This window comes from Bombus flavifrons, chromosome 10 (assembly GCF_040668555.2).
Source record: "Bombus flavifrons isolate JBK064 chromosome 10, iyBomFlav1_principal, whole genome shotgun sequence".
Classification (NCBI taxonomy): domain Eukaryota; kingdom Metazoa; phylum Arthropoda; class Insecta; order Hymenoptera; family Apidae; genus Bombus; species Bombus flavifrons.
In genome coordinates, this window is record NC_138451.1 from 1,758,575 (window position 1) to 1,781,310 (window position 22,736).

General features: G+C 44.1%; 2 pseudogenes; both read left to right on the plus strand.

The window, feature by feature from the left end:
* Window positions 1–1,068: 1,068 nt before the first annotated feature.
* LOC138184604 (uncharacterized) lies at window positions 1,069–1,186 on the plus strand (annotated as a pseudogene).
* A 5,933-nt stretch (window positions 1,187–7,119) lies between these two features.
* LOC138184327 (cap-specific mRNA (nucleoside-2'-O-)-methyltransferase 1-like) lies at window positions 7,120–9,701 on the plus strand (annotated as a pseudogene).
* Window positions 9,702–22,736: the final 13,035 nt, after the last annotated feature.

The following is a 22,736-nucleotide window of genomic DNA, read 5'->3' on the forward strand; positions in this document are numbered from 1 at the left end:
TAACGTGGCCTATAACCAATTGGCATCGTGGATCGTTACCCTCACTTTTCCTAACGAAAGGTGCGAACAGCGAATCCGCGTTGTTAATTAAAAGGGCACACCCACACCAAGCTTTCCTTCGTAATGAGACGAGAACACCTAGAGAGAAATATAAGAAACCCTAGAATAGTGAACATCTCTTCGATCATTGTAAACCTGTGCTGTGAAATAAAGACAATAGTTGTGTTACGACTCATCGATTTTATTTCATCAACCAACCCTTAAGTTTACGTGACAATCTAATCGTCACGGGAATTTACGACTCTCGTTGACGCGCTATCTCGCGATCGCGTCTCTCCGCGAACGGTCTAAAACATAGTTGATTTTGTTCGAATGCGAGTTATGGTTTCGCCGGATTAGGGGCAGAAAGAACAAAGGGCATACACGAATTATTTACAAACAACTTAAGGAATATGGGCGAAAATGATTTGAAATAGTATTTTTATATGCAGATTGCTTTATTTTCATTTTGTTATTATAATATAAATGTCATACTACAAACCCGGACGATAAATAAATGGCTTATTTCGTTAGAAAAAATTATTGCATTTATGAATTAAATTAGAAACTTTCAATAATTCTCAACTACGAAATTTATATGTTTTATTCTATTACAAGTGGTGCATGTCTGTCAGTTAGATATTATAAGAACGAGAAGTTTTCCATTGAAACATTAAAATTTCGACAAAAGTTTTGAAGCGTAGGCGTCATTGTGTAGGTACGCTGGTGTAAGTTGACGTCAACCAGATGTAGAGTAAGTACCTCATCGGTCACACTGGTCGCCATCTTTACCTTTCTCAAATTGAGTTCATCAGATAATTAATATAATTTACATGTTATTATAAACTGTATTATAAATAATTATAAATTTTTGTACATTACATATGTCGGAGATGTAGGGACATCGGGCCTTTCTTTTGGAATTCTGGGAAGATCCCCAATACTTTATAGTAAACTATTTATTATAGCTGTGCTTAAATAATAGAACTTAGAAGTAGTTGTTGTGATACGATCTGATTATGTTTGCCCGCCAACTTCCTAGCCGCGCTGAGTGCACTCGTTCCCGTCAGATCACGAAAGTTAAGCAGCGCCGGGCACGGATAGTACTTGGATAGGTGTCGCCTGGGAAATCCGTGTGGCGTTGGCGAAACGTGCTGGGCCCGCCGCGCCCCCCGGTGAGGTTCTGGCTTGGGCGCTGGCGGCACAGCGCCACGGGGCCGTCAAGCAGTCCGGTAGGGGAATCGGGCTGCCTGGCACGGCGGCTCCGGCGACGAGGCGCAGTGTGACATGGCCACACACACCGCTCCATCAGCGGCGGTATTAGGCGCGCGGGGGAGGCTCCGTTGTGACGCTCGTACCGGTTCCCGGGCCTCTCTCGATCGCAGCCGGGACGGTCATCGTGGAGGTTTTAGTCGGTTAGAGTCCGACACTACCACGCCGCTTTCCCTAGAAGCGGCCTGGCGTCCGTGCGGATTTCCTCCACGTAAATATACATGTCGGAGATGAAAGGACATCGGAGCCTTCCCTTTGGAACCCCGGGAAAATCCCTTAACACCGTAATCTAGATTCTATCATAGGCGTATTAAACAATTGTCGTCTTTCGATCCGATTGTATTTGTTCAAGATTTGTGATAATGAGCTTGGGCTCGAGGCGATAGCCAGTCGCCGAACGTAGCCGCGGTCACAGGATGAACGCTTTGCCTAACAAAGGTATGAAGTAATTCTATAGCTCTCCTTAAAAGAAATATCTCTGGCGACACGCGACAGTAAACATTCCAACGGTCTCACGCAGTCCCTATTCTTCGAGTAAGATGATTGCCAGATGTCGATGTGTCTCCACAGTACGTGATCAGCTAGCCCGAGGGCCGTTATAAACACTAAGATCTAGTTACCTAAAGTCCTTCAAACAGGATAAACAGTCTTTGTCCCAAGTACGGGAAGATTGGAGAGATCTACTTCTTTCAACGAACGGCGTCTCCCACTAGCAACTTTCCCTCGAGGTCGGCTAGCATCTTTTCTAACCACCGATATGGAGATTGACCAATTAGCAGCAACGTTAATTTCGCTTACTTTCTGAATGAAGACTATCCTCTACGAATCCGATGATCTCGTGTCCTTAGACACATCCCATCATAGTTTTCCTCTGCAGCATCATCGCGACGAAAAGTCATTCTCTCGCGAGATCGTATTAGCGACTTACTTAGCGTCTGTACGCTCGGTGGATATTCCCCGTTTTAACAAAGAGTCCGACTTAGATTTTGCGGGCACGTTCATCCATCACCCCGTCGACCGCGGATTCGTTATTGAACCTAGGATCATTATCATTAGTTTCTCGAGTGTCTAATTGCCACGGTTGCTTGTCCAATTCTATAATAATCGTATCTGCACTAGTCAATGTCTTCTCTATTGCTTATCGACAATGCGTAAACCAAACGACGATTCGTTTCACGCCCCTAATCCTAATTCCAATGTAAACCCGACATATATATATATATATATATATATATATATATATATATATATATATATATATGTCGGAGATGAAAGGAAAGCCGAAGCCGTTCCTTGGAAATTTTGGGAACATCTTCTAGTAGTCTAGCCTGGATTTTATCATAGCTGTAATTGTTCGAGATTTGTGATATCAAGATTGGGTTCGAGGCGACAATTGGTCGCCGAACGTAGCCACGGTCACGGGATGGATGTTTTATCTAACGGAGGTCTGGAGTGGTTGTATGTGTTCTCCGAGAAATGTGGTTGTGGCGGCATGCGACCTCGAGAGCGGGCCTAGCCACGTGTGATGTTGCCTCGGAGGTGCCGATGCAATGGGACATACATTGTATTAGTAATCAAAACTCCAGGCAGAAACTGCCTAGCAACGGCGTTTTGGAACTTTCTCGATGCTTCCAACGAGTGTGCCTAGCAACGGCGTTTGGAACCTTCTCGATGCTTCCAAACGGGGATAGAAAACAAAATGCAATCGTACAGGGAGAAAAATCTCCACGAGACTGGCATTCGTCTTGTGACTGCTTTAGAGAGTGACACGTCGTGTTTCTGTGCTTAAGATCAGTCTGCGCTTAGTAAGGAGTCATCCCGTTGATCGTGGATTCGTTTGAACTCAAATTATTGTTTATAACGATTATTAACTTATTGTTGGTAAACCATATTATTCATTGAACTTACTATCCGTTAAACGTATTATTCATTAGCTTTATTATCTGTTAGACTTACTAACCGTTCAACTTATTATCCACTAACTTTATTATTTGTTTAATTTATTATTCGTTCAATATATTTTTCGCTAACTTCATTATTTGTTAAGTTTATTATTCTCTAGACTTATTATTTGTTAATCTTTGTAACAGACTTGTGTATAAGTGAAAATATAATCTTAGTTGTGTTAAACAATGGATAACTCACGTGAAGAATTGTCACGCGCCCAAAATTCCAATCTCACCCCGACATATATATATATATATATATATGTCGGAGAACGACCCAGGCTAGGGCCGGGGGCGTTTGGTGAGCCTCCTTCGGAGTCGGCCATCATAACCTTATCCCGCGTACTTGAATTCGTATTCCGTGAGCAAGCACTCCAGACGCGACAATCAAAGACGGTGACTACACTCGCGATAATCGGATTGGTATCCCTATGTCCCTAACGAATCCGCGACCAACGGGATGCACTTACTCGGATCAGAAGGCGCGACTACCTTCGTAGGCGAGCTCTCCAGAAAGAATGAATCTCGTCTCCATCATGCCACCGAGGGCAACTCTGATGCGGGTGTCTCTCAGGACACGAAATCATCGGACTCTCCCAGGATAGCCCTCGTTCTCGAAGTGAGGGAAGTTGACGTCGCTGTCTATTGGTCAACTTGAGACAAAGACTACTTGTCCGTTAGAAGCATCTTAATTATCAAAAAAACCCAGGTTTTATAGCCGGTCCTAGGCTAACTGGACTTGTGCTGTGTACGTGCCTCAATATCTAATATTCCTTGTCCGAAGGAACCGTTAGCGTGTTTTACTGCCGGGTACCTCTATGGGTATCTTTTTAATGAGGGTCATACTATCGCTCCATGCCTTTTTTTCTAAATCGCACGCCCGTCCCGTTGGCCGCGGCTACGTTCGGCGACGGATGGTCGCCTTGAGTCTAGGTTTTATTATCGCAAATTAAATACGACTAGATCGAGTAACAGTACTCTACCCAATTACCCTCGTTACATGTTCATAGCCCCCTCCGAGGTTCCGGCGAGGGTTCTGGTGTCCCTCTCGTCTCCGACATATATATATATATGTCGGAGAGGAAAGAACACCGGAGCCTCTGGAATGCTGGATAATCCCGCAACATTGTAACCTAGAGCCTACTATAGCTGTAATTAAACAATTGTAGTTATTCAACCTAATTGTAATTGTCCGAGATTTGTGATAGTGAGCTTGGGCTCGAGGCGACAGTCGGTCGCCAACGTGCCCGCGGGTCAAGGGATGAACGTTTTACATAACAAAGGTATGAAGTAATTCTATAGCTCTCCTTAAAAGAAATATCTCTGGCGACACACGACAGTAAACATTCCAACGGTCTCTGCTCCGTGGCCACACGCAGTTCCTATTCTTCGAGAAAGATGATTGCCAGATGTCGATGTCTCTCCACAGTACGTGACCAGCTAGCCCGAGGGCCGTTATAAACACTAATATCTAGTTACCTAAAGTCCTTCGAACAGATAAACAGTCTTTGTCCCAACTACGGGAAGATAGGGGAGATCTATTTCTTTCAACGAACGGCGTCTCCCACTAGCAACTTTCCCTCGAGGGCGGCTAGCATCTTTTCTAACCACCGATATGGAAATTGACCAATTAGCAGCAACGCCAATTTCCCTTACTCCCTGAACGAAGACTATCCTCGACGAATCCGATGATCTCGTGCCCTTAGACACACCCCGATATAGTTTTCCTCTGTGGCATCATCGGGACGGAAAAGGCATTCTTTCACGCGATCTCGTCAACTGAAGGAAGTAACGTTCTTACGAATTATTGTGCGGACTTAGACTTCGCGAACACGTTCAACCATCATCCCTCTGACCGCGGTTTCGTTATCGAACCCGAGACCATTGTTACGAGTATCGCAGGTGCCTAATCACCACAGTCGATTGTTAAACTTGTATCATCCGTGCCTGTGCTAATAAACTGTGTCTTTATTATATCGCAACGATGGCTAATTTCAATGGAGACTCATCAAACACCCACAATCCTGACCCCAACGCTACTCCGACATATATATATATATATATATATATGTCGGAGATGAAAGGAGAGTCGAAGCCGTTCCTTGGAAATTTTGGGAACATCCTCTGGTACTCTAGCCTGGATTTTATCATAGCTGTAATTGTTCGAGATTTGTGATAGCGAGATTGGGTTCGAGGTGACAATTGGTCGCCGAACGTAGCCACGGTCACGGGATGTACGTTTTGCCTAACGGAGGTCTGGAGTGGTTGTATGGGTTTTCCGAGAAATGTGGTTGTGGCGGCATGCGGCCTCGGGAGCGGGCCTAGCCACGTGTGATACAATGGGTCATACATTGTATTACTAATCAAACTCCAGGCAGAAACTGCCTAACAACGGCGTTTGGAACTTTCTCGATGCTTCCAACGAGTCTGCCTAGCAACGGCGTTTGAAACCTTCTCGATGCTTCCAAACGTGCATAGAAAAACAAATGCAATCGTACAGCGAGAAAAATCTCTACGAGGCTGGCATTCTTGCGACTGCTTTGAAGAGTGACACGTTGAGTTTTCAACCATCGTATTTCTGTGCTTAAGATCAGTCTACGCTTTGTAAAGAGTTATCCCGTTGGCCGTGGATTCGTTTGAACTCAAAAATATTGTTAATAGCGTTCATTAAACTTATTGTTCGTAAATCATACTATTCATTGAACTTACTATTCGTTAAACTTATTATTCATTAGACTTATTATTTGTTAGACTTATTATTCGTTCAACTTGTCATCCACTAACTTATTATTTGTTAAGCTTATTATTCACTAGACTTATTATTTGTTAATCTTTGTAGTAGACTTATGTATACGTGTAAATATAATCTCGGTTGTGTAAAACAATGGTTAATTCACGTGAAGAGTTGTTACGCGCCCAAAATTCCAACCATAACCCGACATATAAAAAAAAATGATTATGTTTTCCCGAGATTTGTGACAGTGGGCTTAGGCTCGAGATGACGCAACTGATCGTCGAACGTAGCCACGGTCACGGGATGAACGTTTTTACTTAATAGAAGAAGTACCAATATTGAGGGATACACGCTGTATAAACAAACAAGTCCCGGGCAGGAGCAATGGCGGCTCTACGCGGGTCTGCCTAGTAATGGCGCCTGGAATTTTGTTGATATCCCCGGTCAATATGCAACTGACAAATGTGATCGTATCAGTCTTTTATTCTTGTGATCACCTTGGAGAGTTTACATACATCGTCTTGTCGGTCAGTCAGAAAGATACCGTGCGTCACAGCTAACGTGACTTTGTGTTTAAAAATATATTCACTTGTACAAAGAGTTTTCCTGTTGATCGTGGTTTCGTTATTGAACCTAAGAACATTGTCTTTAACATCAAGAATGTCTAATCACCACGTTTAATTGTCAAACTCTGTTAAATCAACATTTGTACTTATAATTGTAAATATAATCTCCATTGAACAACAACGATAGCTTGTCCTAATGAAGATACGTTACACGCCCCTAAGTCTAACGCCAACCCGATCTACCCGACATATATATTGTTGATGTAAATAAATTCTACATTTAGAGAACAATTCAAGTATTATCCTGTGCTGTCGGGTTACTATAAATGGCGGGGCAGTAGCCACTTGGGTTATCTTGGCGTTGCATCTGGGCCGCTTCAGTCAGTCTCACTCTGCGACTAGTTGGTAACGAAAGAGCGGAGTGATTTCTCAGAGTGATGCATGTATTTTCTATGCATGTTTTAACGCGTTTCTTGGATATTATTTAGTCACAGTGTATAAAGTAACTTTTTTATACTTGTGAACTGGTTAATTCTATCGTTGTTACTGAATATTACAATATTCTTGTACGTGAGTGTATTGTTATTCGATTGATGCATCAACATACCATGCAAGAAGAATTGGAAACTAGGACAAAAAGGAAGAAATGTGAAGGAGATACTCATAATCATAGTAAACGACAAAAAATTCGTAGAAGTTCAAGTGAATTTGACGAGGGGGATATTGATAAAAAGGGACTTAACAATACAAGAATAGAAGTAATAACACAAGAGTCAAACAATCTCCTCGATAAGAGTAAAAGGATAATGCGAATGGTGGGATATAAAAAAGGTTACGGCCTTGGAAAAAATAGACAAGGTCGTTTAGAGTCAGTTCAAGCACCTAAACAGCATGGTCTTAGAGGTTCTGGACATCATGTTCCTGGACTTGAAGCTTCAGGTCTTAAATGGAATCCTGCAGAGTAAGTAATAATGTGTGTAGAAGATATAAAATGGATAAGAAATCCAAATTCTAATATACCTGCATTAGAAGAAATGCAGCACTGGTTACATCAGGGACCTAAAAAGTTGACCATAGATGATGAAATTGATTTCTGTTGTGAAGGTATAGTGAAAAATATTATCAATGCAAAAACAGCATTCGATCATTTGGCTGACGTTGAAGTGCATCGAGCGAGGACACGTTTTAATCCTTATGAAACAATTCGTGGAGCATTTTTCTTAAATCGTGTTGCTGTTTAAATAGCAAATATAGATAGAGCATGTAACTTTATGTTTACTAACCCAGAAGGTTTGGGAGACAATGAGCTGCTATACATTGCAGATGTTTGTGCTGGACCAGGTGGTTTTAGTGAATATGTTCTATGGCGAAAGAAATGGCGTGCTAAAGGATTTGGACTTACTCTAAAGAATGAAAATGATTTCAAATTAGCAGATTTTTACGCGTGTGCTTGTAAAACATTTCATCCATACTATGGACCAAAAGAAAATGGTGATGTTTTTGATCCAGATAATCAAGAGGCATCTACAAATCTTATAATGCAGCATACCCATGGCAAAGGAGTATATTTACTGATGTCTGATGGAGGATTTTCAGTAGAAGGACAAGAAAATATATAAGAAATTGTTTCAAAACGTCTGTATCTTTATCAATGTTTAATAGCATTGATGAAGAGAGGGTGGTCATTTTGTGACAAAATTATTTGACCTTTTTACACCCTTTAGTGCTGGTTTATCTTATCTAATGTATCGCTGCTTTGAAGAAGTTTGTATTTTTAAAACAAACTCTTCTAGACCAGCAAATTTAGAACGTTACTTAATATATAAGAAGAAACGAGGTGGGACACAAGATGTTGTGGAATATCTGAAGCATGTTAATCGTCTGCTTTTAAAAGGTGGTAAAAATGACGATGTTTTGCAATTAGTATCATATAATGAATTAAAAAGAGAGAAACAATTTATTCAATATCTACGTGCTTCTAGCAAAAATTTAGGCAGAAAGCAAATAACAGGTCTGTGTAAAATTGCTGCATTTTACGAGGATATACTTTTGTTGAGACAAAACAAGCTGATGTACGCAAACAATGTCTAGAGTATTAGAAACTTCCTGATGAAACTAGAACAATCCCAAGACACATGAAACGAAAAGATAAATTGAATACTCTTTTGAAAGACACTACATTCCTTACTATTAATCCAGTACAATTGATGGAATTTAACATTGAAAATGCATTATTATCACCATATGACTGGTTTTGTATGCCATGTGGTACAAAGCCAAGGCTGATGATGATAAGAAGAACGCTACATTTTATATGGGCATGGGAAGGAGTAACGTATATATATATAGAAAGAACTCTTGGGTTCGAGTCGATGACATTGGCATAGAATTACTACCAAATACACTTGTATACGTAGAAGTTGTATATGAAATGACTAAGGAGTTTAGACATTAGCAAAAAGTACTTGCATTGCATATGCATTCTACTTAGGAGGAATTCAATAATAAACTTATAGATTTCCAGTAATGAAATGTTTTTTGAAGGAGTACTTTTGCGTAATACTAATGTATGACTTTTGTTTAAAGGAACGAGGATACGAAGTTGTTCTGTGAAGCTTTGTGGAAACCAGTAGGAAATAACTATACTCGAATACGTGCCAAAGAACTATTTCCAGTTGGTTATATGTGAAAAGTTGCGAGTAACACAACGTAAAATGAAGAATAATTGCGATGCCTAGTATACGAACTTCCAGAAAAGACTTTAGATGTTAATGGTTACAATAAGGGCAAATTATATTTCATACCACACAGTGTAATATTTTTAAGAAGCACTGCTAATCCTTGGAATCGGTACGTCAGTAAAACACGTTCCATGACGTATGTTTTTAATTGCAAAACAAACGAGAAGATACTCGACCTTCATAGACAAAGTTCAGCAAAAGCAAGTTTCATTGAATCTTTTAAAAGTCGACCTTATTTGGCATTGGCCTAATGATCCATCACTTGCTATGAACAGATTTGCAAAATTTATTAAAGATAAGTGTCCTGTATACAATACACGCTTAAAATATTAAAACCACAGACTGTACATATATTGATACATGACTTGAGCCGCATAGAAGTCAAACATATTAATTCCGTTAAGTTGACTGTTATTTCAAATATGAAATACTTATGATATATTTTAGTATTTAGTATTATATCTCTATATACATAGAGGTGATATCGGAAAATATAATTAATCAGTTTGTCTTCTGAGTGGCTCAATTGCAATAGTATTTGGTATGGAATATACTTTTACAAATGATATGCGATATTGTATATGTAGATGTTTATGTGAAGAGGATGTTGGCATGTGAGGTTTAATGACGAGATTGCACGTTGTTGAAACCGTTGAATATATTTAGAATAATAAATTAATATACAGCCGTATGCGTGAGTCGTTAGTACAAAGTATAAATCGCAAAATAAAATCGCGGAATAAATATTCGTAAATGTTCGTCGCGTAGCTCTGTAGACACTCGAAGATATTGTAGATACAGTGAGATACTCGTGATACTCGGAGATACTCAGAGATACTGTGTAAATACTGTACGATTCTGTGTCGCTCGCGATCGCGACCGTTTATTTATACTGGTCGGGGGAGAGTCGGAAAATTCAAATTCCTCTTCATTCGACGGTTGTATGTAGCGGCGACATTCTTTTTCCCGAAGTTTATTTGTCGTTATGTTTCATGCGTCAAGGCTGTGTCAATGCCCCGAGGCAAAACAACAACATAAGTCGCCCTCAATTCGCGTCGTCCTTTGACACTTGCGCTGCTACATATAATAATTGAATGGTTATAGGAATGGATGATGACATTAAACTGTACCACATGATTCTATAATTTATTTTATAATTACATAATAAATATTTAGTCGATACAATTTGTCTTTAGTTAGAATGATTAAATACCTGCTTGTGGCAGCTGCTCCCATAATAGAATAAGTTTCAGTACCTAAGTCTACAATCCATTACTTCCTAACATCAATATTTGATTCAGGTATTTTATAAAGAAATAGGTAGAGGACAAGGTATATCGGAAGTTTGACCGTGAGGTTTATTTGAGGTTATCGTTTGTTGTCGTAACCGTCGAATTTATTTAAAATAACAAATTAAGGTATAGCCTATAATCGCTGAGTCGTTACTACAAAGTATAAATCGTACTTATGAACTATCTAAAACATGCAATCAGTTGAAGTACAGTGGGAAAGTAATTTATAGTGCTAGTAGGTTTGGTAACGGTATATCGGTCCGGAGACAATACCCGCGCAAGAGGCCCGCGGCATTGGGGGAAAGGAACGCTCCCGTCTGCCACCAAGATGGCGCCTCAAGGATAGAGACAACGAGATGTTCTAGACAGCAGCCATTGTCGCGGCCTGGAACAGGGACGCCAGTACAGAGGAGACAAGCGTGGACGAGAAGGCGGAGAACATTCGCCGAGACATGAAATGTAATGCGTCAATGCTGCGCCCCGTGCCTGGGTCTAGACGGAATGGGAATGTGTACTGGTGGACCCCGGATATCGCAGAGCTACGGGCGAGATGCATTTGTGGCCGCAGGCGGTTCCAGAGAGCCCGCCGTACACAGCTTCATGACGAGGAAGTGATCTCCACCACTGACGCCAGATATGGATCCGGCATTGCTGGAAAAGGTCATTCGCACACTGTTCCCGCCACAGGAGGACAGCCCGGGGCAGCCGCTACTGCCTCGACTTGGAAAGTGGAATGGAGCGAGGAACTAGGGGTTGCGGAGGAGGAGATGTTAAATGCGACGAATAACATGGCCTCCCGCAACGTGGCGCCGGGCCCGGACGGAATCCCTGGACGGATGTAGGCGGAGACGATGGCGGTCATGGCTCCCAGACTACGTCACCTATTTACAAAGTGTCTGAGGGAGGGAGTATACCCTCGGATATGGCGCATAGCGAGGCTGGTCCTGCTTCGGAAGGAGGGTCAATCGACAGACTCGCCAACGGCATATCCTCCGGTATGCCTACTGGATGAAGTGGGTAAGCTCTTCGAAAGAGTCATTGCCGCCCGCTTGGAGCCCCACATGTCAAGGCAAGTGCTCGGTTGGCACGAAAGTCAGTACAGCTTCCGGCGGGGCCGCTCGATGATGGATGCATTAAACCGGCTACGAGAGATGTCACGGGCCATGGTTTCCCGGGGTGGGGTAGCGCTGGTAGTCTCTTTGGACATAGTCCATGCATTCAACACCATACCCCTGGACGGGATATTGGGGGCCCTGGAATTTTTCGAGGTGCCTCCCTACATCATTCGTGTCGTACGGGCCTACCTGAGTGACAGATCGGTCGGCTACACCGGCAAGATTGGAAAAGGGCAGTGGTTGGTTGGGCGCGGGAATCCGCAGGGTTCGGTTTTGGGTCCGATTCTGTGGATCATCGGATACGACGCGGTGCTTCGTTGCCCCATGCCCCCAGACTCAGGCATGTTGCGTTACGCGGACGACACATTGGTCTTGGACGGAGGACGCTGGTGGCACGAGACGCTGCGCCACGGAGAGCTTGCCGCCCCTTGCGTGATACGAGCTATACGTAGGCTGGGTCTGAAGGTGTTCCCAGTCAAGTCGTTAGCCATATGGTCTGACGACTACCGACGTGGGGGGCTCCTCCGCCCGACCTGTGCTTGGACATAAGCGGAGCGGAGGTTGAAGTAGGACCTCAGATGAAATACCTGGGTCTCGCCATCGACAGTCAATGCATGTTCGGGCTGCATTTCAAGCTCCTGGTTCCCAAAGTGACGACGACAGCCAACGCTCTATTTGGACTGCTGCGGAATATCCGTACGACAGAAGTCGGAGTGCGCCGACTGTATGAGGGAGTCAAGTAGTTTGAGCGTGCAAGGGCTCGGCTTTAAGGCCGACCGCGCCATTGCTCGAGTATAGAACTCATACTAGCTTCGCTAATAGATGTTCGTTAATTACCATCCACTTTCAGGCGTCTACCGCCCGGGGAACGGCGCGCATAGGTTGTCGGCGCGCGACTTGGAAAAACCATGCCCTCTCCTTTCGGGTCATTGGACAAGTTGAACCTACCTTTTCGGGCGGCAGCTCAATTAGCTCAATGCGCGCATCTCGCCGCGCCGTTACCAGCGGGGGCCACGAGGAGGCGGAGCTGCCAGCGTGTAGCTTGGTCCAAGCAGGTTGGCTTTCCAGCCGATTATTCCCTGTACCGTCACAGTATTCATTTGCATGAGTACCGCCTGCACTGACGATCGCAGGGTTTCCTCCCCGGTTCTTACTAGTCGTTTTTTCCCCTTTCCCCTGCTTTCTTTCTGTGTTTGATATTTCCGGTTCTTTTATACTGGTTCTCCTATTTTGAGTCCGATGCTGTTGTTGTTCCAGGTTTTCTTCTCTGTGGGGTTTCTTCTTCAGCTATTAGTTGTTGTCTTCTCCGTGATTGTTATTGTTGTTGTTGTTATTGCTGTCGTCGTCGTCACTGGATCCTGTGTTGCCCAGTGTTGCGGGTTCTTCTTTTTCTTCCTCTTCTCCCCCTCTGTGCTGTTCGGGTGGTCGTCGTGCCAGCCTTGGACTTCGTCTTGGAGGCCGGTGTGCCAGTTCGCCAAGTTGTGTTGTTCTCCACCCTGAAGGTCGTCCTTGTGGCGGGGTGCCCTCTCTCTCTCTCGTTGGATTCTCCTTTTCTTCTGCTCCTTTGCCTACAGGACACTCCTTGTGAACAGGCGGAAGTGTGGGTATGTGTCCTTGGATACGAATTCCCACTTTTCCTCCGGCCAGTGAAAATTCTTCAGTTCTCCTATTGCGTTCCGCAGTCTCTGCCTATCTTCGTTGAAGATTGGACAATCCTCTAAGATGTGATGAGGGGTTTCTATCTCCCCGCAATCGCACGTGTCTACCTCGCTCAGTCAGAATGTCCTGAGCTTACTGTTGAAGTCCCCGTGACCACTGATGAACTGTGTCATGTAGTGGTCAGGTCTTACCCAGCGGTTCTCAAGCTTATCCTTGACACTGTCAAAGTACTCGTACGTTGCTCTGCCCTGCAGCGAGATCTGCCATCGTTCTTGCCATTTTTCAATGGCTTCCCTGACGATGGCTCTGTGGTTGGCTGCTTCGTCCAGTCCTCTTTTCATCTTGTGGGCTCTCGCCCTGATCTCAATTAGCAGGTCGATGGGTATTACACCTGCAATGACTTGTAAATGCCTCCGTTAACGATGTCCTATATGCCTTCGTTACTTGGAGGGGTGCCATTCTCTGTGATCTTGTCAGCATGCTTACCGTTTTCCCATTCAACAGGTCGCTCCAGCCGGCTGCGGCGTAAGTGGTTATCGGTTCGAACAACCCTTTGTACAAGATACTCATGGCCGCGTGTCCGAATCCCCATTTCGTCTTGGCCACTCTTGCGAGGCTGTTGAATAGTCTCTGGCACTTTTGCGTTATTTCGTACACATGCCGATTGATTTTCAGGCCTCTTTCAAGGTGCACTCCCAGGTACTTGATCACTTTTCCCATTTTAACACTTTTGTCGTTGATTTTGATGATCGGTGGTCTCTCCGCGTCCAATTTGCCCTTGACTAGGAGCATCTCCGTCTTTTCCGCCGATAGCGATAGCTTCTTCCTGATGCACCACGTGGAAACGCGTGTAGCTACTTCTTGTCCTCTCTTCTGTAGTTCTATCCTTGCGTTTCCAGCGACTAGGATCACTATATCATCCGCATACGCGATAGGTTCGCATTCTATCGCGCTTGTCGTTATATCAGCCAGCAGGTCATCGAATACTAGGTTCCAGAAACTTGGACCCAGTACCGATCCCTGCGGGCATCCTTTCGTGACGGGCTTGTTGACTGTTTCGTTTTTTCCAGTGATTTGCACGGTTCTATCCGAGAAGTAGCTCCTCGTCAGCCGATAGAGGTTGTTCGGGCAGCCTCTTCTCTTCAGCTCGTACATTATGTTCGGCCACTAGACGTTGTCGAAGGCTCCTGATATGTCAAGTGCTATGGCGAGGATGTACTTCTTATCGCTCATTTGTTCGACCTTTTCTCGGAATTTAATGATCGCATCCACCGTTGATCGTCCGGGACGAAAGCCGTATTGACGGTCCGAGGACATCTCGTGCGTGTGAAAGATGGTCCATCCATGTAGCTATCATCCTTTCCAGCAATTTGCCCACCATAGATAGTAGGCAAATCGGTCTGTAGAACTTCGGACTACTTCTATCCCGATCTGGTCCTTTAGGGATAGTAATGACGTTCCCCACTTTCCATATTCTTGGGAAGACTCCACAAGTGAGGCAGCCATTCAAGAGCCTGAGGAGTTCTTGGTGGATTCCCCCCCCCCCCAGGCACGTTGTATTATCTCCGCTTCGATCAAGTCGGGGCCAGGACATTTGCCTCTCTTCAGTCGCTTCACGGTGCCGCCGAGTTCTTCGAACCGGAACTCTGGGGTGTCTTCTTCGCCTGAAGGGGTTGTCATACTCCTCCTGATCTCTGTCTGCTACGACGTGTCCGTTTCTTCTTGGTCGTCGTGTAAGAGGGCGGACAGCATCGCTGCCGCGGTCGTTCGCCAGTTGGAGGTATCTCCTTGTGGCGTCCGCAGGGTCGACACTGCCACTTCTCCCCTAAGTTTACCCGTGACCGTTCTGTAAGCAATTCCCCAGAGTTCTTTATTACACTCTTTTGTAACAAACTCCTGCCAGCTCTGGATCTTGGCTCTCGTGATCTTCCTCGTGTATTCTTTTCTAATTTCCCTGTACCGCAGCTTCTCTTCTTCTCTCGTTGCGGGGTCCTTAGCCCCCTGGTACCTCCTTCTTGCTCGGTAGGTGTCTCTCTTTGCTCGTGCGTCCACCATGGTACCGACCTGTAATGCCATTTCTTCTTGGGAATGGTCGCGTCGCAGGCTCTTTTAAGGACAGCCTGCATTTGTTCGGCAATTCGTTCTACGTCTTCAGCTTGCTGGAGGGTGGTCCCTCGGAGTGTCTCTCTCTCGTCTATGACGATTCTTTGAAACACCTCCCAGTCGGCTTTTCGTGTATTATATCGTTTTTCCTGAAGCTGCGGTTCGGTACTTCCTATCCCGAGAACCAGGCGCGTCTCCAGGACTCTGTGGTCGCTGGAGGTTCCGTCCTCTTGAACTCTCCATTCTCGTACGAGCGGTGTTGCCTCTGGACTCGCTAGGGTTATGTCTATATTTGACCGCCCTCGAGTTGTCTCGAAAGTGTAAGCCTGTCCTGGTTGGTTAAGGACACAGAGGCCGAATTGTGCCATGACGGCCTCTAGGGCTTCTCCTCTTTCGTCTATACACCTGCTGTTCCACAACGGTGACTTTGCGTTAGAGTCCAGACCGATGACGGTCTTCTTACCTCTGAGACGCCTCAATACTTTCTCCAGCTGTTCTATGCCGACTCCTATTTCTTCAGTCGGTGGAAAGTGCTGGCTTACCACGTATAGTTCCGTCTCTCCGTCACTTATCTGCACGCATACGCAGCGTGTTGTGCAGAGCCCGGCGACTGTGGCGTTAGGTGCTCTGATTTCACACCCACGGCTGCCATTGGCGGGTCGTTTTTCGATCCTCGAGAGGCGATCGCGACCCCTGTACCGAGTCCAGGTATCTTCCCATTGATGCTGTACGGCTCTTGCATCAGCAAGATTTCATCGCCATCAGCTTTCATCTGCTTCTTAATCTCATAGGGGACTGTTTTGGATCGCTGCATGTTATGTTGCAGAATCCGTATTCCCCTGTTTCTCCCATAATCCCTTCCGTTTTTCTTTGGTACGTTACTCATAACTGGTTCTCGAGATAATTATTACCAGCGACTTCTTGTACATGGGGCAATCCGCATTGGAGGCCGCATGATCTCTTTTTTTCCCAGCCTTCCTACAGTTTACGCAGCTGGCGTTCTTATCCTTACTTGTGCAGTGTTTAGTGCTATGTCCGCTTTCTGCGCAGTGTGCGCAAATTTTGCAGTTTAATCGACAGTATTTTGCCACGTGGCCGTAGCCTTGGCAGTTAAAGCATCGACTATCGGCTATGTAATCACTAACCTTACAGGCATTCCACGAGATAAATATTTTACTAGTTATTAATTTATCCCTTTCCTGGGGGGCGGGGTACTTCCAGTACCCAGTTGGTTTCTTGGGAATCCTTGCGGCCAGTTCTGAAGCAGAATCTAATGGCTGCAACGTCTTCTTCTGTTAATCTATTCTGCTTCTGCTTCCTGATGCAGACCAATAACTTCTTCTTCGGGACTTTCCGTGGTATGTCGTAGAGTATTACACGGGGCAGTCTCAAACTAGCCTCCTCGGAGTCCCGGGACGGGTATGAGCGGAGACGATGCGGGTCATGGCCCCAGACTACGACACCTATTTACACGGTGACTGAGGGAGGGAGCCTACCCTCGGATATGACGTATGGCCCGGCTGGCACTGCTCTGGAAGGAGGGACGACCCGCATCGTCCGGTGCGCCTATTGGATGAAGTGGGCTAGCTCTTCGAAAGGATCATTGCCGCCCGTCTGGAGGCCCACATGTCAGGGCGAGTGGCACGGTTAGCACGAAAGCCAGTATGGCTTTCAGCGGGGCCATTCGACGTGGGAGGAAACATCCGGCCGGCTTGAGTTTGGACATATGCAAGTAGGACGTCGAGGTAGGGCTTCAGATGAAATATAAGGGGCAGTGGAGGGCTTCCGCTGTCCCTCCGGGACTCAAGAATGGGGGAGCGCGGCATAGTTAAGCCTAACCCTGAAGTAATGCCGTAAGGTGGTTTCAGGGTTGATGCTTGCATAGAAGAGTAGCGGACAGATGAAGGGTTTTTAGTGGGTATAATAACGCCATCGGCCCAGTCCCACATATTCCAGGCTTGGGCATGCGTAATAGCATTTTCTCCTCTGCTATTAAGAAAAAAAAGAAAATGGTGCTCGCAAGACATGGAGTATTCGGGTAATACCTACAGAAAATCGGAAGATAGATGACGAACACCTGTCACCACTGCGGAGAGTGCGAGGACACGGTCCACCACACGCTGGAGTTTTGTCCGGCGCGGGAGGCACCCGTCGTATTCTGTGTCTAGTGTTTGGCGCGAGATTAGACGCTACGTCTCTCACGCCGGCCACACTCACTGACAACACTGATGTTACGGTGGCCTTGAGAATTGCAGCGAAAGGATAATTATATTTCACATACCTTAGCCATCAAAACAGTAACTAAGCAGTAATAGGATCCCTACGTGACCGGCATCCAGCGATGACCCCTCCACAGGAACCAAAACCCTGATATAAAAATACCTCCAAAGTCAGTATCCGACATTCTATTCTGTTCTGTTATAACATTCTGTATAGTTACTCTGTCAGTTTCTAATAAATTTTATAAAAACGATCATAATTGAAGTACGAATTTCTCACCTTGCGTGCGGTACATGAAATTACCCCGAATCGACGTGACACTGACAACACTCTCCGACAACGCTGACAATACTAAAGACGCCTCAACTCTCTCACGGCTACATTTTATACCCTGGCTCCGGCATACACGGCACGCCCATGTCCCATGGTCAAGTAAATAAGGAATATAACGCGCATCGAGTTTTCAGCATATAGATAATAGTAGCAGACATACGTTGAATTGAATATTTCAGCCTGAATATGCAAAACTGCAATTACGCTGGACTTATCAAGGACCAGAGTTGATATGTTAAACCGAATGATGTGCGCTGTATGCGGCACAAATGAGGAGAATATCGCGCATCGAGTTTTTGACATATATCAAATAGCAGGGTAGATACTTTCTTTCAATATTTCCACCCGAATATGCAAAATTTCTGTATCCCGGTTAGAATGTAAATGTCATAGTACGATTCAGAACAATACATGACAGCTATATTTCGTTAAGAAATTGTTGCGAATGTGAATTAAGTTAGAAATTTTCGATTATTATCTCCGAATTTTATGTTTCATTCTATTATAAAAGGCACATGCCTGTTAGTTAGATATTATAATAACAACAAGTTCTCGAGTAAAACATTTCTATTTCGACTCAACCTGTAAAGTGTATGCTTTATTGTATAGGGTGGAAGGTAAACTTTGGCGTCCTTCGGATTTCGAGTGGTCGGCAACACCGGCCGCCATCTGGTCTATTCTCAAATTGCGTTAGTTCAATTATCAACACTGTTCTGTCGCAATTAGTTGATTTTCTTTAAATGCAAGTTATGATCTCGCCGGGGTAGGAAAGGAAAGGACAAAGGGCATACACGAATTATTTATAATGAATTTAAGGAATATGGGCGAAAATGATTTGAAATGGTACTTCTGTATGTAGACTCACTTATTTTCATATGGCGGTTTTTATAACGTGAATGTCATACTACAAACCTGGACGGAAGATAATAGCATGTAATCTAGCATTGCATGTAAATAGCATAGAAGTGTAAGGTAACATATTCATATAGGCAGAGGTGTGTATGTGTTGATGTACGGCGAAAAATAAGCAAAACAGAATAAAACTTTTTTTCATTGAGGACTTCGTTTCTTGAGAAAATTGAGTTTGAAAATCCGTTTGGTACATGTGCATTTAAAGGCTAAGGTGATTATATGCGTGCATACCTAAAGCTAAGAATTCACACATATTTAATTATTAAACCTATTCATTAAAATTACAAATTCCAACTCAAATTCAAATTTCAAATGATGCCAACGCCATCTCACCGCTACCATCAAACATAATGTATGTTACTTTGCTGTATGCACGTTACTGTATCTGTTCTCTGATACTTTAATTATTCAAACAAAGTTACTTTTGCCATCTTGATTTATTCTCGAACTAAATTCTATTCCTCATCGCTGCCACCTGAAATAACCCTTAGGTTATTTAGATGAATTGAATCTCAGGTCGAAATATTTCGTCAACAATTAGTACCACTGCGCCAAACGGCGCGACAGAGGCTAATTATATCTCTGTTATTCCAAAACGGAAATAAATTTAGAATACGACTCTGTTCAGTGGATCCAAAATTCAGCGCATTCAATCAGCGCTATACAGCTTCAGATGTTACTGACTCAGTCGTGATTTTCTATCTTGATTTTTCGTTATGTAAAATTATTCTTGAATTTACAAAACAATAGTGTTGATTCATGAAGTAATACTACTGATAAATGTTCACCACGTTTCTGATTTACCTGCTATGGGCCGAAGTACAAAGGAAATACATAAATATAGAGAAGTACTAAGGAGTACTGTACAATAGTGTTGATTCATGAAGTAATACTACTGATAAATGTTCACCACGTTTCCGATTTACCTGCTATGGGCCGAAGTACAAAGGAAATACATAAATATAGAGAAGTACTAAGGAGTACTGTTCGGAATTTTAGTTGGTCGTCCGTTTACGGCACGGACAGGCCCATTTCTCTCATTAGGAAATTCCGAATTATCGGTCCTCCCAGGGCAGTAAACGTAATGACTCGAAGCCAGGAAAACCCAGGAAAGGACCAGCCGGAAGGGCGCAGGAGAGAGAAGAAATCCAACGGCGGGAGGAGAGAATCAGGAACGAGGAGTTTTGAGTTCAGCTTCAATCATCGGACAGTACAGACATAGGAAGACAGTGTCCTCGCAGAGTTCAACTACTCCCGCAGGGAGGACTTGCTTATGTAAGTCTATGGGGGCTGACAAACCCACGTTCCCGCAGCCAGGGAGGACCGCCGGGACAAGCGTCCCGCTTACGTGAGTCCCATCTGGAACTGCTGAGCACGGTTAGCAGGTTGCCGGCCGGCAGTGACGTGGTCGTACATCCACACGATTGTCCCTCCAATGACTTAGGATGGTACCACGGGGGTCGAGTGCAAGCCCGGAGGGAATAACGACCCCTCTGCTTGGCCAATTATGGGTTTGGACTCGTGGTGGCAGTGGTTGATCGCCAAAATGCTGGCAAGGGGCTCGATTTATGGGGTATCGGCTCGCCCCGAATGGCCTTCGGCGGGTGAGCAGCGTCCCACCTGCTCCGGAACCGTCCTGGAGAGACGGGAGGGCTTAGAATGTGCCCCGTTCGACCTGAGACGAGCGACAGCCCCTGCAGGCTTAGTTAATCGAGGTAGCAAGGCACTAGGTGCCTAGCGCGCTGATTGGGCGTAACCTCAACCCTTATGGCCCTAGGGGTGCTCGGGTACTGTGTGGCGATAAATCTACGCCGAGGAAAGCACCCGTAACCAACGACTGAGAATACTCTGAGTTCAATTACAAGCAACGAAGGCTACAGACACAGGATGACAGAGTCCTCACTTAGTTCGGTTAAGTGCTACATCTGAGTTCGGGTAAGTGCTACAACCAATACAAATAAAGTGCCGTCTAAATCTAACACTCGAGTTATTTCATTTCCTCCACCTTGAACGTTAAGTTATTCGAGGTACGCGATATCGGCCGATGGGTTTGACCTGACCGGTTGCTCTTTAGTCGATAATACGCAACAAGTACTCTTCGGGAAGGATTAAAGTTATTCTTCCAATGATACATTTACATTTTATTGCCTTTTATTGATACATACTATTTATTCATTCCTCTCTTTTATTTAATACATCATTCAAAAATTGCAAATTAAATTCCCTAATGTTTTCATAAGTTATTGTAATATCGTAAATATAACAGAAGAACGGTGGTTGTTTAATGTGAACTGTTGAAGTGGTTACCACTTCTAAGAAAACTCTACATCTGGTCTTTTTAGTTTTCTCAAGCATTGAAGCCATCGACAGCGCGTAGACAAAAGCTTGCGACGAAGACAGACCATAAACAGTAGACAGGCGATGTTGGCTTCGGGGTTTTCAGTTATTGGGTAACACAGCTAGCGTGCGGATCTGGACTAGCTCAAACTGTATTCTTACTTGTAATTACACTTCTATTTAAATATATTTTCTGCCTTACAATTTATCCACGAGTTTTCTCTGTTTACACATCGAATAACCTCAACATGAACTAATCGCAATAGCGGACTATAATTTAGACAACTCAATAGTTAATTTGCAACTCTGGTCACAATGGATCCAACGCTCTCTCTCTCTCTCTCTCTCTCTCTCTCTCTCTCTCTCACGCGGACCACACTCTCTCGACAACGCTTTACTGGACTACTTGATACGTCGGACCAGATCCGCAGGCTGAAGAGACGCTACCCGCTAGACCTAAACGCTAGATTCAATTAGTTATCTAAATTAAGTAATATTTACTTATTTATAATACTTACTTATAAATTATACTTATCTATAATATTTAAATCTATAATATTTAGAGAATTGATTGTAAATTTTAATAAATAAAAAAAAGAAAAAAAGCTCGCACTCTCTGACTTCTCGATTCACACTCTCTGGCTTCTCCACTGACACTGACTGTTCTAGCATCCTTTTGTCTTTTCTTAGACCCACCACGCACGTGTTCCGCTACCGTTCGTGACCAGGGTCACGTAGTCTTTTTCTACGGAATTGTTCAATTGAAGGACCGACGACACATTGATGGGCCCGACGGCGCTTCGGCTCTCGCCACATTGTTTTTAGTTTACTCGATACCTCTTAGGCCTTTCATCCACGATGCTACATTCTTGGACAGGTGTTCTTGATGAAAGCGGATGCGGTTCTTCTAGCCTAAGAACACACGTTCACTTAGGGATAAGAGCGATTGAAGGAGAATAGCTTATATCTTCCGCATCTCTTTGTTCATTAGCTGCCTTTCTTAAATATCGTTCTCCTGTTCATCTTATTTCGGCTAATATAAGTCTTCTATGCCAACGTTCGGATACTGTTCTTCTACTGTTACGATTTCTATCGCGCTTATTCTTCCTTACTCTTGACATCGATTATCATTTTAGATAAAAAAAACAATTAATTTTCTATATGTTCTCTGTTTGTTTCAACGTGAGTTCAAGAATTTCTCCCAAAGATGAGCCGGCATTCACCTACTAGCAATGGTAGGAGTAAACGTGAAAATCAGTAAGCACTTTCAAATTAATGAAAATACTGTAACCATGAGTAGGTCTTTAGCTGCTTCTACCGGCCAAAGCTAACAACAGCGAACGGGTAGTAACATTCACCAATCTCACTTAATCCCCAATTAGTCGAGCAAGAATGAATAACTTGAACGAAATCAATTCATTTATTAAATAATAATCCCGACATAACCAAGAAAGAATGAACAAGTTT